The 16445-nt window shown below is 42.9% G+C and overlaps 1 protein-coding gene across 3 annotated transcripts in view; it reads right to left on the reverse strand.

Moving 5' to 3' along the window:
• P2RY8 (P2Y receptor family member 8) overlaps window positions 1-15048 on the reverse strand; it is an 84258-nt gene extending 69210 nt beyond the window's left edge. For 2 of the 3 annotated variants that reach the window (XM_069761554.1, XM_069761552.1), the window contains exon 1: window positions 14875-15048. The gene's annotated coding sequence lies outside the window, so the exon portion shown is untranslated. Of the gene's footprint in view, window positions 1-13628; window positions 13750-14874 lie in introns of all 3 variants that reach the window. The other variant, XM_069761553.1, reaches the window with a different exon arrangement.
• Window positions 15049-16445: the final 1397 nt, after the last annotated feature.

The raw sequence follows: 16445 nt of genomic DNA on the forward strand, positions 1-16445 counted from the left end.
CTCTCCATTTTTTTTGCAGATTCCACACTACTAATGTCAGTAGTGTGTATCTGCAAAATTTGGCCGTTCTAGCTCTTAAAATAAAGGGTTAACTGGCGGAAAAAATTGGCGTGGGCTCCCGCGCAATTTTCTCCGCCAGAGTAGTAAAGCCAGTGACTGAGGGCAGATATTAATAGCCTGGAGAGGGTCCACGGTTATTGGCCCCCCCCTGGCTAAAAATATCTGCCCCCAGCCACCCCAGAACAGGCACATCTGGAAGATGCGCCTATTCTGGCACTTGGCCACTCTCTTCCCATTCCCGTGTAGCGGTGGGATATGGGGTAATGAAGGGTTAATGCCACCTTGCTATTGTAAGGTGACATTAAGCCTAATTAATAATGGAGAGGCGTCAATTATGACACCTATCCATTATTAATCCAATTGTAGTGAAGGGTTAAATAAAACACAAACACATTCTTTAAAATTATTTTAATGAAATAAAAACAATGGTTGTTGTAGTATTTTATTCAACGCCCAATCCAGTCACTGAAGACCCTCGTTCTGTGAGTAAAGAAACATAATAAACCAACAATATACTTACCCTCCGCAGATCTGTAACGTCCAACGATGTAAATCCTTCTGAAGGGGTTAAAACATTTTGCAGCAAGGAGCTGTGCTAATGCAGGCTGCTCCTCGCTGCAAAACCCCAGGGAATGAGGCTAAAAATAGATCAATGATCTATATTTACCATCATTTGCGGTGAGGCGCCCTCTGCTGGCTGTTCATAGATCGTGGGAAATTACCTAGAAAGCTCCCTGGCTCCCTGGCTTTCTAGGTAATTTCCCACGATCTATGAACAGCCAGCAGAGGGCGCCTCACCGCAAATGATGCTAAATATAGATCATTGATCTATTTTTAGCCTCATTCCCTGGGGTTTTGCAGCGAGGAGCAGCCTGCATTAGCACAGCTCCTTGCTGCAAAATGTTTTAACCCCTTCAGAAGGATTTACATCGTTGGACGTTACAGATCTGCGGAGGGTAAGTATATTGTTGGTTTATTATGTTTCTTTACTCACAGAACGAGGGTCTTCAGTGACTGGATTGGGCGTTGAATAAAATACTACAACAACCATTGTTTTTATTTCATTAAAATAATTTTAAAGAATGTGTTTGTGTTTTATTTAACCCTTCACTACAATTGGATTAATAATGGATAGGTGTCATAATTGACGCCTCTCCATTATTAATTAGGCTTAATGTCACCTTACAATAGCAAGGTGGCATTAACCCTTCATTACCCCATATCCCACCGCTACACGGGAATGGGAAGAGAGTGGCCAAGTGCCAGAATAGGCGCATCTTCCAGATGTGCCTGTTCTGGGGTGGCTGGGGGCAGATATTTTTAGCCAGGGGGGGGCCAATAACCGTGGACCCTCTCCAGGCTATTAATATCTGCCCTCAGTCACTGGCTTTACTACTCTGGCGGAGAAAATTGCGCGGGAGCCCACGCCAATTTTTTCCGCCAGTTAACCCTTTATTTTAAGAGCTAGAACGGCCAAATTTTGCAGATACACACTACTGACATTAGTAGTGTGGAATCTGCAAAAAAAATGGAGAGAAGACATGGTTTACTGTATGTAAACCATGTCTCAAATCATGTCGGGTTTTATGAAGGAGAAAGAAAAAGCCGGTAATTGAATTACCGGCTTTCAAGCTGTATAGCGCTGGAATAAATATTAATATATATACATATATGTGTCTCACTGACATATATATATATATATACTTATTCTATGTGTACACATTTATTATATCTATTGGACTGGAAGCTGTCAGTGTGATTTTACTGTACACCGCACTGAATTACCGGCTTTTCTCTCTAACAGCGCTGCGTATTTCTCGCAAGTCACACTGCTTGTCCGTGTGTAATCCGTATTTTTCACGCTTCCATAGACTTTCATTGGCGTATTTCTTGCGCAGTACGGTGACAAACGCAGCATGCTGCGATTTTGTACGGCCGTAGAAAGCCGTATAATACTGATCAGTAAAATACGGCAAATAGGAGCAGGGGCATAGAGAATAATTGTGCCGTATTTTTTGCGAGTTTTACGGACGTAGATTCTGCGCTCTTACGTCCGTAAAACTCGCATGTGTGACGGCGGCCATAGATTGTAAGCTCTTGTGAGCAGATCCATCTGACCCTGTGTAAATTGCTAATTGGTTATTAGGTAATGTCTGATTTTGCCTGGTCATGTGACCTACGAATTGTAACTTGCTGCACAATATATTGGGGCTACATAAAGATTACTATTATGATGCACCCATTGCAACAAACAGCTTCTGTATATTATATGGTACGCATTTTTTTTAATATGTACCTTTGTATGGAAAAGGATAGGTGGCTACATTATCCCAGAGTGCAAAAAAGTATAGCGGCTCGATAAAAAAGCATAAATACATTATTTTGGCCTCTATTGAGTAATGCAAGTCCCATGGATACGTTTGTCATATATGAGGTTTTCCATATATTTTGAGCAAAGTATGCAAAATTCTACAAGGATTGCAATCATTTCTGTAAGCACTATTACTGCACTCTGGCTATAACTCTACCTTCTGACTTATTAATATACGGCCACTACTTTTGGTGGATAGTCACTTTAAAATAAAAAATAAAATAAATCTTAGCACAGTATGAGAAGGAACAGTACCGGCACTGTGTGGATAAAAGAAAAATCACCGCTGTGCGAAACAAAAAGTGTTAAGAAAAACCTTCCTCGGGCAAAGAAATGGCCTTGCGTCACTTTAAACAAAAGATACACTGTAGTTAGATTGTCATAGTTTACATGAAATGTCCCTTTAAATGTTGTCAGACCTAGGGGCACAAAATATGGAAAAGATGCCATTACATTAGGGTTGGTGTTTGGCTAAGGACAAGCGAAATGTCTGCCAGGCTACAATGGTCCGGAACCATATGATGATCAGTGATGGAGGGCTGCGTATGGCACCAGCCACATGTGCGCATCATCTGACTATGAAAATAGTGTGGGTTCTTTTTTTTTTGTCTTTTCAGACAGCAAACCAGCCATTCAGTCAGACAGTTTGCATCTGTTCGTTCCATAACACAGACACACCCTGGAGAGTTGGTATCACAACAGATCATTTGAAGAGGGGAAGATAGTTTTAGAGATGGAGACCAATGGAGAGAGAACAGCACTGTACCTCAGCTTTCATTTTCTCTACATTTTATATACTTTTGCACCCCTAACCCCAACCACTAATCTTTATGTTGCAATGCGGAGTGGCAAATGTGACAGCGTTGATACAAAGGGCCAAAACTTTGGTTCATAGATGTTCTCCGTGAGAGCAGGTGCTCCAGACTCACTGGCATCCATGATGCATGATTTAGCACCACTCCAGTGTGTGTCTTTTTCATTGTAGAGCTGGAGTGGTGCAAATAATCGGTATCGGTATAGGGGAACCCAGTGACTCAAAGATGACGTTTTCCCTGGTTGAAATTTGAGGTTTTTCCTTTAACCACCTAACCTGTGTCTGCACTCAAACTTTTTATTTTGCTGCTACACTCAATTCTCCTGCCCAGAACACAGTAAAAGTGTCCCCTTTGTCCTCCATAAATGTATGGTGTCCCTACAGAGTAAATGAAACATTCTGCAACTGTCAACATAATATTTATGCCTCCTTCGTGTCCAACCATACCTGTCCCCCCCTTTCTGCCATTACACAGTAAAGATACCTCTTAATCTCCACCATAGTAATAACTCCCTTCTGGCACCTAAAGTAAAAATTGACCTTTAGCTTTCCCACAAGCTAGTGCCCGTTTTGAGTTAAACCGCCAGTGTGACCCTGGCCTAATACTCATTCCCACCTGCCTGCACAGCAATACACCATACCACCTGCCTGCACAGCAATACTCCATACCACCTGCCTGCACAGTAATACTCCATACCACCTGCCTGCACAGTAATACTCCATACCTCCTGCCTGCACAGTAATACTCCATACCACCTGCCTGCACAGCAATACTCCATACCACCTGCCTGCACAGCAATACTCCATACCACCTGCCTGCACAGCAATACTCCATTCCACCTGCCTGCACAGCAATACTCCATACCACCTGCCTGCACAGCAATACTCCATACCACCTGCCTGCACAGCAATACTCCATACCACCTGCCTGCACAGTAATACTCCATACCTCCTGCCTGCACAGTAATACTCCATACCTCCTGCCTGCACAGCAATACTCCATACCACCTGCCTGCACAGCAATACTCCATACCACCTGCCTGCACAGTAATACTCCATACAACCTGCCTGCACAGCAATACTCCATACCACCTGCCTGCACAGCAATACTCCATACCACCTGCCTGCACAGCAATACTTCATACCACCTGCCTGCACAACAATACTCCATACCACCTGCCTGCACAGCAATAATCCATAACACCTGCCTGCACAGTAATACTCCATAACACCTGCCTGCACAGTAATACTCCATAACACTTGCCTGCACAGTAATACTCCATACCATCTGCCTGCACAGTAATACTCTATACCACCTGCCTGCACAGCAATACTCCATAACACCTGCCTGCAGAGTAATACTCCATAACACCTGCCTGCACAGTAATACTCCATAACACCTGTCTGCACAGTAATACTCCACACCACCTGCCTGCACAGTAATACTCCATACCATCTGCCTGCACAGCAATACTCCATACCACCTGCCTGCACAGCAATACTCCATAACACCTGCCTGCACAGTAATACTCCATAACACCTGCCTGCACAGTAATACTCCATACCACCTGCCTGCACAGCAATACTCCATACCACCTGCCTTCACAGCAATACTCCATACCACCTGCCTGCACAGCAATACTCCATACCACCTGCCTGCACAGCAATACTCCATAACACCTGCCTGCACAGTAATACTCCATAACACCTGCCTGCACAGTAATACTCCATACCACCTGCCTGCACAGCAATACTCCATACCACCTGCCTGCACAGTAATACTCCATACCTCCTGCCTGCACAGTAATACTCCATACCTCCTGCCTGCACAGCAATACTCCATACCACCTGCCTGCACAGCAATACTCCATACCACCTGCCTGCACAGTAATACTCCATACAACCTGCCTGCACAGCAATACTCCATACCACCTGCCTGCACAGCAATACTCCATACCACCTGCCTGCACAGCAATACTCCATACCACCTGCCTGCACAACAATACTCCATACCACCTGCCTGCACAGCAATAATCCATAACACCTGCCTGCACAGTAATACTCCATAACACCTGCCTGCACAGTAATACTCCATAACACTTGCCTGCACAGTAATACTCCATACCATCTGCCTGCACAGTAATACTCCATACCACCTGCCTGCACAGCAATACTCCATACCACCTGCCTGCACAGTAATACTCCATACCACCTGCCTGCACAGTAATACTCCATACCTCCTGCCTGCACAGTAATACTCCATACCACCTGCCTGCACAGCAATACTCCATACCTCCTGCCTGCACAGTAATACTCCATACCACCTGCCTGCACAGCAATACTCCATACCACCTGCCTGCACAGTAATACTCCATACCACCTGCCTGCACAGTAATACTCCATACCACCTGCCTGCACAGTAATACTCCATACCTCCTGCCTGCACAGTAATACTCCATACCACCTGCCTGCACAGCAATACTCCATACCACCTGCCTGCACAGCAATACTCCATACCACCTGCCTGCACAGCAATACTCCATTCCACCTGCCTGCACAGCAATACTCCATACCACCTGCCTGCACAGCAATACTCCATACCACCTGCCTGCACAGCAATATTCCATACCACCTGCCTGCACAGCAATACTCCATACCTCCTGCCTGCACAGTAATACTCCATACCTCCTGCCTGCACAGCAATACTCCATACCACCTGCCTGCACAGCAATACTCCATACCACCTGCCTGCACAGTAATACTCCATACAACCTGCCTGCACAGCAATACTCCATACCACCTGCCTGCACAGCAATACTCCATACCACCTGCCTGCACAGCAATACTCCATACCACCTGCCTGCACAACAATACTCCATACCACCTGCCTGCACAGCAATAATCCATAACACCTGCCTGCACAGTAATACTCCATAACACCTGCCTGCACAGTAATACTCCATAACACTTGCCTGCACAGTAATACTCCATACCATCTGCCTGCACAGTAATACTCTATACCACCTGCCTGCACAGCAATACTCCATAACACCTGCCTGCACAGTAATACTCCATAACACCTGCCTGCACAGTAATACTCCATAACACCTGTCTGCACAGTAATACTCCACACCACCTGCCTGCACAGTAATACTCCATACCATCTGCCTGCACAGCAATACTCCATACCACCTGCCTGCACAGCAATACTCCATAACACCTGCCTGCACAGTAATACTCCATAACACCTGCCTGCACAGTAATACTCCATACCACCTGCCTGCACAGCAATACTCCATACCACCTGCCTTCACAGCAATACTCCATACCACCTGCCTGCACAGCAATACTCCATACCACCTGCCTGCACAGCAATACTCCATAACACCTGCCTGCACAGTAATACTCCATAACACCTGCCTGCACAGTAATACTCCATACCACCTGCCTGCACAGCAATACTCCATACCACCTGCCTGCACAGCAATACTCCATACCACCTGCCTGCACAGCAATACTCCATACCACCTGCCTGCACAGTAATACTCCATACCACCTGCCTGCAGAGTAATACTCCATACCACCTGCCTGCACAGCAATACTCCATAACACCTGCCTGCACAGTAATACTCCATACCACCTGCCTGCACAGTAATACTCCATACCACCTGCCTGCACAGTAATACTCCATACCACCTGCCTGCACAGCAATACTCCATAACACCTGCCTACACAGTAATACTCCATACCTCCTGCCTGCACAGTAATACTCCATACCACCTGCCTGCACAGCAATACTCCATAACACCTGCCTGCACAGTAATACTCCATACCTCCTGCCTGCACAGTAATACTCCATACCACCTGCCTGCACAGTAATACTTAATACCTCCTGCCTGCACAGCAATTACTCCATACCACCTGCCTGCACAGTAATACTCCATAACACCTGTCTGCACAGCAATACTCCATACCACCTGCCTGCACAGTAATACTCCATACCACCTGCCTGCACAGTAATACTCCATAGCACCTGCCTGCACAGCAATAGTTCATAACACCTGCTTGCACAGCAATACTCCATACCAACTGCCTGTACAGTAATATACTCCATACCTCCTGCCTGCACAGTAATACTCCATACCACCTGCATGCACAGTAATCTATATACAGTGGGGCAAAAAAGTATTTAGTCAGTCAGCAATAGTGCAAGTTCCACCACTTAAAAAGATGAGAGGCGTCTGTAATTTACATCATAGGTAGACCTCAACTATGGGAGACAAACTGAGAAAAAAAAATCCAGAAAATCACATTGCCTGTTTTTTTTTAACATTTAATTTGCATATTATGGTGGAAAATAAGTATTTGGTCAGAAACAAAATTTCATCTCAATACTTTGTAATATATCCTTTGTTGGCAATGACAGAGGTCAAACGTTTTCTGTAAGTCTTCACAAGGTTGCCACACACTGTTGTTGGTATGTTGGCCCATTCCTCCATGCAGATCTCCTCTAGAGCAGTGATGTTTTTGGCTTTTCGCTTGGCAACACGGACTTTCAACTCCCTCCAAAGGTTTTCTATAGGGTTGAGATCTGGAGACTGGCTAGGCCACTCCAGGACCTTGAAATGCTTCTTACAAAGCCACTCCTTCGTTGCCCTGGCGGTGTGCTTTGGATCATTGTCATGTTGAAAGACCCAGCCACGTTTCATCTTCAATGCCCTTGCTGATGGAAGGAGGTTTGCACTCAAAATCTCATGATACATGGCCCCATTCATTCTTTCATGTACTCGGATCAGTCGTCCTGGCCCCTTTGCAGAGAAACAGCCCCAAAGCATGATGTTTCCACCACCATGCTTTACAGTAGGTATGGTGTTTGATGGATGCAACTCAGTATTCTTTTTCCTCCAAACACGACAAGTTGTGTTTCTACCAAACAGTTCCAGTTTGGTTTCATCAGACCATAGGACATTCTCCCAAAACTCCTCTGGATCATCCAAATGCTCTCTAGCAAACTTCAGACGGGCCCGGACATGTACTGGCTTAAGCAGTGGGACACGTCTGGCACTGCAGGATCTGAGTCCATGGTGGCGTAGTGTGTTACTTATGGTAGGCCTTGTTACATTGGTCCCAGCTCTCTGCAGTTCATTCACTAGGTCCCCCCGCGTGGTTCTGGAAATTTTTGCTCACCGTTCTTGTGATCATTCTGACCTCACGGGGTGGGATTTTGCATGGAGCCCCAGATCGAGGGAGATTATCAGTGGTCTTGTATGTCTTCCATTTTCTAATTATTGCTCCCACTGTTGATTTCTTCACTCCAAGCTGGTTGGCTATTGCAGATTCAGTCTTCCCAGCCTGGTGCAGGGCTACAATTTTGTTTCTGGTGTCCTTTGACACCTCTTTGGTCTTCACCATAGTGGAGTTTGGAGTCAGACTGTTTGAGGGTGTGCACAGGTGTCTTTTTATACTGATAACAAGTTTAAACAGGTGCCATTACCACAGGTAATGAGTGGAGGAAAGAGGAGACTCTTAAAGAAGAAGTTACAGGTCTGTGAGAGCCAGAAATCTTGATTGTTTGTTTCTGACCAAATACTTATTTTCCACCATAATTTGCAAAAAAAAATGATAAAAAAACAGACAATGTGATTTTCTGGATTTTTTTTTCTCAGTTTGTCTCCCATAGTTGAGGTCTACCTATGATGTAAATTACAGACGCCTCTAATCTTTTTAAGTGGTGGAACTTGCACTATTGCTGACTGACTAAATACTTTTTTGCCCCACTGTACATAATTGTCTAAGGGGTACTTCCGTCTGTCTGTCTGTCCTTCTGTCACGGATATTCATTGGTCCTGGCCTCTGTCTATCATGGGAATCCAAGTCGCTGATTGGTCGCTGCAAAACAGCCACGACCAATCAGCGACGGGCACAGTCCGGAAGAAAATGGCCCTGGGACCGGACCGCAAGCTGCCGCTTGCAATGGAGTGGTGCTGGAAGCGTGGAGAGGAGCGAGAAAGGCAGCGGAGGGTAAGTATAGCAGGACTTCAATGGGCTATAGGTGAGTATATGTTTTTTTTTTTTAAGTCTCTATACTACGTGCCTCTGTGCTGGACAATATACTACGTGTCTCTGCTATATACTATGTGGCTGGGCAATACGTAGCTGGGCAATATACTACGATGCTGGGCAATATACTACGTCACTGGGCAATATACTACGTGACTGGGCAATATACTACGTGGCTGGCCAATATACTACGTGACTGGGCAATATACTACGTGACTGAGCAATATACTACATGGCTGGGCAATATACTACGTGGCTGGGCAATATAGTACGTGGCTGGGCAATATACTACGTTGCTGGGCAATATAGTACGTGGCTGGGCAATATACTACGTGGCTGGGCAATATACTACGTGGCTGGGCAATATAGTACGTGACTGGGCAATATACTACGTCGCTGGGCAATATACTACGTGACTGGGCAATATACTACGTGGCTGGGCAATATACTATGTGGCTGCGCAATATACTACGTGACTGGGCAATATACTACGTCGCTGGGCAATATACTACATGACTGGGCAATATACTACGTTGCTGGGCAATATAGTACGTGGCTGGGCAATATACTACGTGGCTGGGCAATATACTACGTGACTGGGCAATATAATACGTGGCTGGGCAATATACTACGTGGCTGCGCAATATACTACGTGACTGGGCAATATACTACGTGACTGGGCAATATACTACATCGCTGGGCAATATACTACGTGACTAGGCAATATGCTACGTGGCTGGGCAATATATTACGTGACTGGGCAATATACTACATGGCTGGGCAATATAGTACGTGGCTGGGCAATATACTACGTGGCTGGGCAATATACTACGTAGCTGGGCAATATAGTACGTGGCTGGGCAATATGCTACGTGGCTGGGCAATATACTACGTGACTGGGCAATATACTACGTGGCTGGGCAATATACTACGTGGCTGGGCAATATACTACATGGCTGGCCAATATACTATGTGGCTGGGCAATATACTACGTAGCTGGGCAATATACTACGTGGCTGGGCAATATACTACGTAGCTGGGCAATATACTACGTGGCTCTGTGCTGGGCAATATACTACATGGTTGGGCAATATACTACGTGGCTGGGCAATATACTACGTGGCTGAGCAATATACTACGTGGACATGCATATTCTAGAATACCCGATGCGTTAGAATCGGGCCACCATCTACTACTCCATAACACCAAAGGTTTAGGGAAATATAATCTCCAACTTATGGCTCTCCAGCTCTTTCAAACTAAATCACTCTGTATTCTCTGACAACCTGTACTTTGAAACTGTCTGACTACACATGTCAATAGAATTTCCGTTGCCATTTTCATTACTGACAATGATGTAACTAAACTATCTGTGTGATTAGAACCGGGCTGCAGCTCTACTGTGTCTACAATAAATATAGACTATGGATGTCTTGTGCGGGCTCATAATACGGTGCCTATACAACACTATGGACCCATACTGTAACTCATAAAGGAGCATAAGTGAAGAGGAACAAATGCATATTCTAGCACATTCTATATTACAGTGGTTACCATCTTCCCAGGGCGAATGTGGTGTTATACACATACACATAAATATACAAAGGCACAGGGTCTTTCTAAGCCACTTTCCTTGTGTGCATGGACCTCAAGTTCCAGTTCATATCAATTTATTGAGTGTTAAAACGGAATCAAAAGCAAAGAACAACATCTGTCAGTGTGCATTTTTGGCATTTTTTAGGGAATATTAAAAATATTTTGTTAAGTCTATGGCTGAACATCAGATTAAGCCATCATCAGCTCAATAAATGCCAAAACACATAAGTAAACAAATGGTAATGTGTATGGATATTCATACGAATGTGCAACAATTCTTTCAGGCAAGAAAAAAATTACATCCAACAAAAAAGTCACAAATACTACTGTAAGTACTGTGACTGACAGTTTCACATGTGTGAATAAACATGGCTAATTTGAATGCGGTCTGAAAAAGAGTATAAAATTGTGAAACAGACATTACAGTCATGGCCAAAACTATTTTTACACAAAACCCCAAAAATGGGCTAGATAAAATTGTTGGCACCTTTCCAAAATTGTGGGTAAACAGCTATGTTTTAAGCATTTGATGCTCGTTCAAACTCACCTGTGGCAAGTAAAAGGTGTTAGCAATATGAAAATCACACCTAAAGCCAGATGATAAGGGGAGAAGTTGACGCAATTTTTGCATTGTGTGATATACTAACAATGGAGAACAGAAAGAGGAGAAAAGAACTGTCGGAGGACTTGAGAACTAACATTGTTGAAAGATATCAACAATATCAAGGTTACAAGTCCATCTCCAGAGATCTTGATGTTCCTTTGTCCACAGTGCACAAGAAGTTTACAACAGATGCTGTAGATAATCATGAAAGGTTGCAATGCAGAATAGGGATAGTCTGGATGGTGGATAAGTAGAGGCAATCAAGGTCCAAAACAATTCAAGCTGTCCTGCAGGCTCAGGGTGCATCAGTGTCAGAGAACTATAAGTCCACATTTTGAATTAAATGAAACGCTATGTCAGGAGTAGAGATGAGCGAATTTGCTCGGGTTCCTTCTTATTCGGCAACCTATAGCGCTTGCCAAATAAGCTGCAGAGGAAACCCGACTTCCTTGATCGAGCCGGCTGATCGGCGCCACAGCTGCATGTGTCGCGGCTGTGTCACAGTCAGGACACATGCATGGAGAGCCTGTTTGTTGGGCTCTCCATGCATGTGTCGTGACTGTCACACAACCGCGACACATGCAGCTGAGGTGCTGATCGACCGCCTCGATCCAGGAAGCCGGGTTTCCTCTACAGCTTATTCGGCAAGCGCTATAGCTTGCCGAATAAGAGGGAACCTAAGCAAATTCACTCATCTCTAGTTAGGAGACCCAGGGGGACCTCACTGCTGAGACAGGCCTGTTGTGGACAGACGAAGATAGAGCTTTTTGGTAAAGCACTATTCTACTGTTTACCAAAATGGAATGCCTACTAAGAAAAGAACACAGTACCAACAGTCAAATATGATGGAGATTCAAATATATTTTGGGTTTTTTACTGTCTCGGGCACTGGGTGTCTTTACTGTGTGCAAGCCATCATGCAATCTGAAGATAACCAAAGGATTTTGGGTAGCAATGGTCCAAGGTCATGGGTCTTGCAGTAGAACAATGACCCCAAACATACTTCAAGAAGCACCCAGAAATGGATGGAAACAAAAAGCTGGAGAGATCTGAAGTGGCCAGCATCAAGTCCAGATCTAAATCACATTGAACACTTGTTGATAGATTTTAAAATTGCTGTTGGGAAAAGGCACACTTCAAATATGAGAGACCTGGAGCAGTTTGCAATAGAAGAGTAGTCCAAAGATCCAGTTGAGAGATGTAAGAAGCTTGTTGACGGTTATCGGAAGCAATTTATTCCAAAGGGTGTACAACCAAATATTAAGTTGAGGGTGCCGTAAGGAGAAAACACCAGCACCATTTAAGAACCTACATATCATGAATAGATGTCGCACACACCTGCGACTTGTTTGGGAATTCTGGTGCTTCATGTACCTAAAGAAGAGACCCGTTGAATCTCCATTGTTTGCAAAACGGTCGTCGTTTGTCTCTGTATTTGCATTCTCCTACATCCATGTTTTGTGGAACATTGAATAAAGAAGAATTTTTATGGCATTGTGTGTGCTGCCATTTTTTCCTCTGGATTCTTTAAATGGAGAGTCCTAACAATTTCTATCAGTCCCATTTTGAGGATTTGTGTGAAATTATATCCAATTTGCATTTTTTTCTCAGTTTTTTTGTGCTCTTTCAATACACCCCGGAAATAAACATGTTTATAGCAAAACATGTGTAATTCCAATAATTTTCTGGGGGAAATACTTCATTTTCTGGAACAATTTCAAGGGTTCCAACACTTTCGGACATGACTGTACCTTGTTGGCAGCCCATGTCTTACATGTTTGAGTTTTAAAGCATCGATTACTTTGATCCCAGTGAGATTATATTGCATATTGGGACACTTTCTAATGAAATGAACTATCGGTGTGCGCTACCAAATGTTTGGTGATTTCCGGTGCCAACTATACATTCTCTTTCAAAGATTAAATAGGTTTATTTTATAAGTAACAATGTAGGTATACTCCTAGTTCAAAAACAAGCTCCATGTTAAGGAGCTAAAAAGAACAGATGTATTATTAATGGATAGAAGAATAATCTGACTTTAGGCAATCACTACGTTCAGCAGTAATGCCGAAGACGGTGGCACAAGCAATCGAGCCCAGTGATTGGCTGCAGCGGTTACCTACTCTGTAGTTGTGATCTCACAGCTGCAGGAAGTAAACAAAGAATGGAGCAGCGGCTGTAAGGCATCGATGGGCTCAGGATGGGTAGGTAATGCTGTGTTTGTTGTTTTAAACATCTACAAGCCTATGGAGAAATAAAAATTATTGCTGGACAACAAATGTAGTACTCACTTAAAAAAGTGCAGAAAACGTGAAAAAATTGATTTCAAAGTGACTTCTTATTAATACTGGACAAAGGTTCATACAGGATAATAAAATATGATTTATCTGTGACCTCTCATTAATGCTTTACGTCAGTTGCTCACCTGATTCGGAAATCACAGAAATTATTACCAGATCATATTGTTTGTCCTAAGGAACAATCCGCAGCAACAGTGCAGATGAGGCGTGTTTTATGAGATTTTCATGATGTATAATTATTAACCCCTAAAATTCGGGAAATCTGTGGTATATGCTTATTTAAAACAAAGATTGATTGATCACAGGATAGATAGATAGATAGATAGATAGATAGATAGATAGATAGATAGATAGATAGATAGATAGATAGATAGATAAATAAATCTGTATCTTATTGCTCATACAAATACATAATTTAAACTTTTCATTTCAGGATATAAATTCTATATAAATATGTAATAAAGCAGTATTCTTGTTGCAAGTGTCACAGTTTCTTATCAAAGGGCTATAGGTGTGTGATTGCACACCCGCGTACAGACACTTTAAAGTGACTTATCTATATTAATACAGTATGTATCATGCCCAAAATGCATCCCGGCATAGAGTACACGTAGATTAAAACGGCCAAAAATACCTACAAACATCATATAGCGTGTATACCCATCTTCACAAGTCGACAAATGCAATAATAGGTATCTAATGCAAACGTCTTGGGCGGTGTTACATACAATATTATATGAACCTGAAGACACCAGCAAGGTGGGAATGTCGTGACAAGGTCCTAAAGTAGATTTGTAGCAGTTTATATTTTGAACATGTAATTTCACCATTATTATTACACGTATGACTGTTAGACTATTACAGAACATACTCAGCTGCATTCTACACTTATGCATTGGAGACATCTCCGAGCTACGAAGCTTGATAAAAAGCCTTGTGATTTATAATATTTATAGCTAATGGCATCTCAGCAGATGATGAAGCCACAGATAACAAAAAAAAGAAATATAAATGCACGAGAGTAGAGATAATCTAGTACAACAGTTATCATGTACCAGCCAATGCTTACCAGCTCTGTCATTCAGTTGTGGTTCAGACAGATTTGTCATCTTGTCGCAAAGTAAGAGCGGACAAAAATAGGAAGGACAGGAAATGAAATTATTTTTTTGCAACTGAATTGTTCTCAGCTATAGCAGCTCTTGAGGCGGGGTCTATGAAAGGAAGACTCAACTGAAGATTTCTGTGTTCAGTTACGTTTTGCATACAAGACTAGACTATCTTTAATACTCATAGTAGCGTAACAGGAAACAGTTTAGCCACAAACCTTAGGTTTTTAAAAGGGCATTGCCTAAAACCTATAAATTAACTAACAAGCACTGAGAAATGACATACAATACAATGAAATTATTGATTTTTAGCCTGCAATGTGAGATATTTACATTTTTTTTATTTATTATTACCCTATAGACTGTTTCTTAATGCAGAGCTAGCACTTTAACCCAAGTATCCCCTCAATCACATAAGGTAATACATATTTTTAAAAAGTACAGTACAATGTGCGTGGGTGGTGTTCCTGTTGCAAATTTTACTCTTACATTTAGTCCTCTGTCTTCTTGTTATGGTTTAATTACCACTAGTGGCAATCTGTAGCCTTGGCATTATTTCTCTTTGACAATTCTATAGATAAATAGATATTGATAGTGGTGGGCTTAAGATATAAAGATAGTTTTTCCAAACTTATACAAAGTATATAAACATACTTAAATCTACCTAAATCTGTCTGAATGCCCATCATGGCTCAGAAGTATCTGTTTTTTCTTACCAATGTGGTGTGTAGCATTGTTGTTGGGATCTAAGGGGTAACGTTTCTCCTTATGGAGAGTGACATTCCATCTCTGGCTTGTCAAGGTAAGGAGGCTTATTCGCCGTGCAATGCTCCTCTGGGAAATATAATATGCAAATTGCCTCTTCTGAGAAAAAGAGGACTTAAACTCTATAGCGCCACCTGTTAGAAGTAGCGAAGTCACAAACAACCCTTTAACGAGTCATGCAATATGACTTAGGATAAAAGCCAAATCAGTATCTCAATTCGCTGACCCGGTGTCTGCTAATTGAGATACTGATTTGGCTTTTATCCTAAGTCATATTGCACGACTCGTTGAAGGGTTGATTGTGACTTGTAGGATTGCTACTTCCAACAGGTGGCGCTATAGAGTTTAAGTCCTCTTTTTCTCACAAGAGGCAATTTGCATATAACATTGTTGTTTTCATTTTGCTGAATTTTGTTTTTGTCGGCATTGTGAAAGAATAGGAACACCGTTTCGTATGATTTCTCTGCCCTCACACACATTGCCTCTGTATGCAGCAGCTTCTAAGCTCCTCTATTATAAAGTGTGCTGTAATTACGTATAGTTTTCACGCACAACACAGATCTGATACTAAATTCACTGTGCACTTCTTTTCTGCTGCCCAGCATGTGAAACACAATCCCTCCTGAAACAGAGAGAAAGGGCTCTCACTGCACAGGAACATTAAAGCTAAAAGGCTTAAACAAGTCCTTCAAGTTCAATCTATAACCTAACATTTTTAAGGAGAAAACCCCCGTGCCTGAAGAAGGCAAAAACTCCATGAAGCAGATGT

This window comes from Ranitomeya imitator, chromosome 3 (assembly GCF_032444005.1).
Source record: "Ranitomeya imitator isolate aRanImi1 chromosome 3, aRanImi1.pri, whole genome shotgun sequence".
Classification (NCBI taxonomy): Eukaryota; Metazoa; Chordata; class Amphibia; order Anura; family Dendrobatidae; genus Ranitomeya; species Ranitomeya imitator.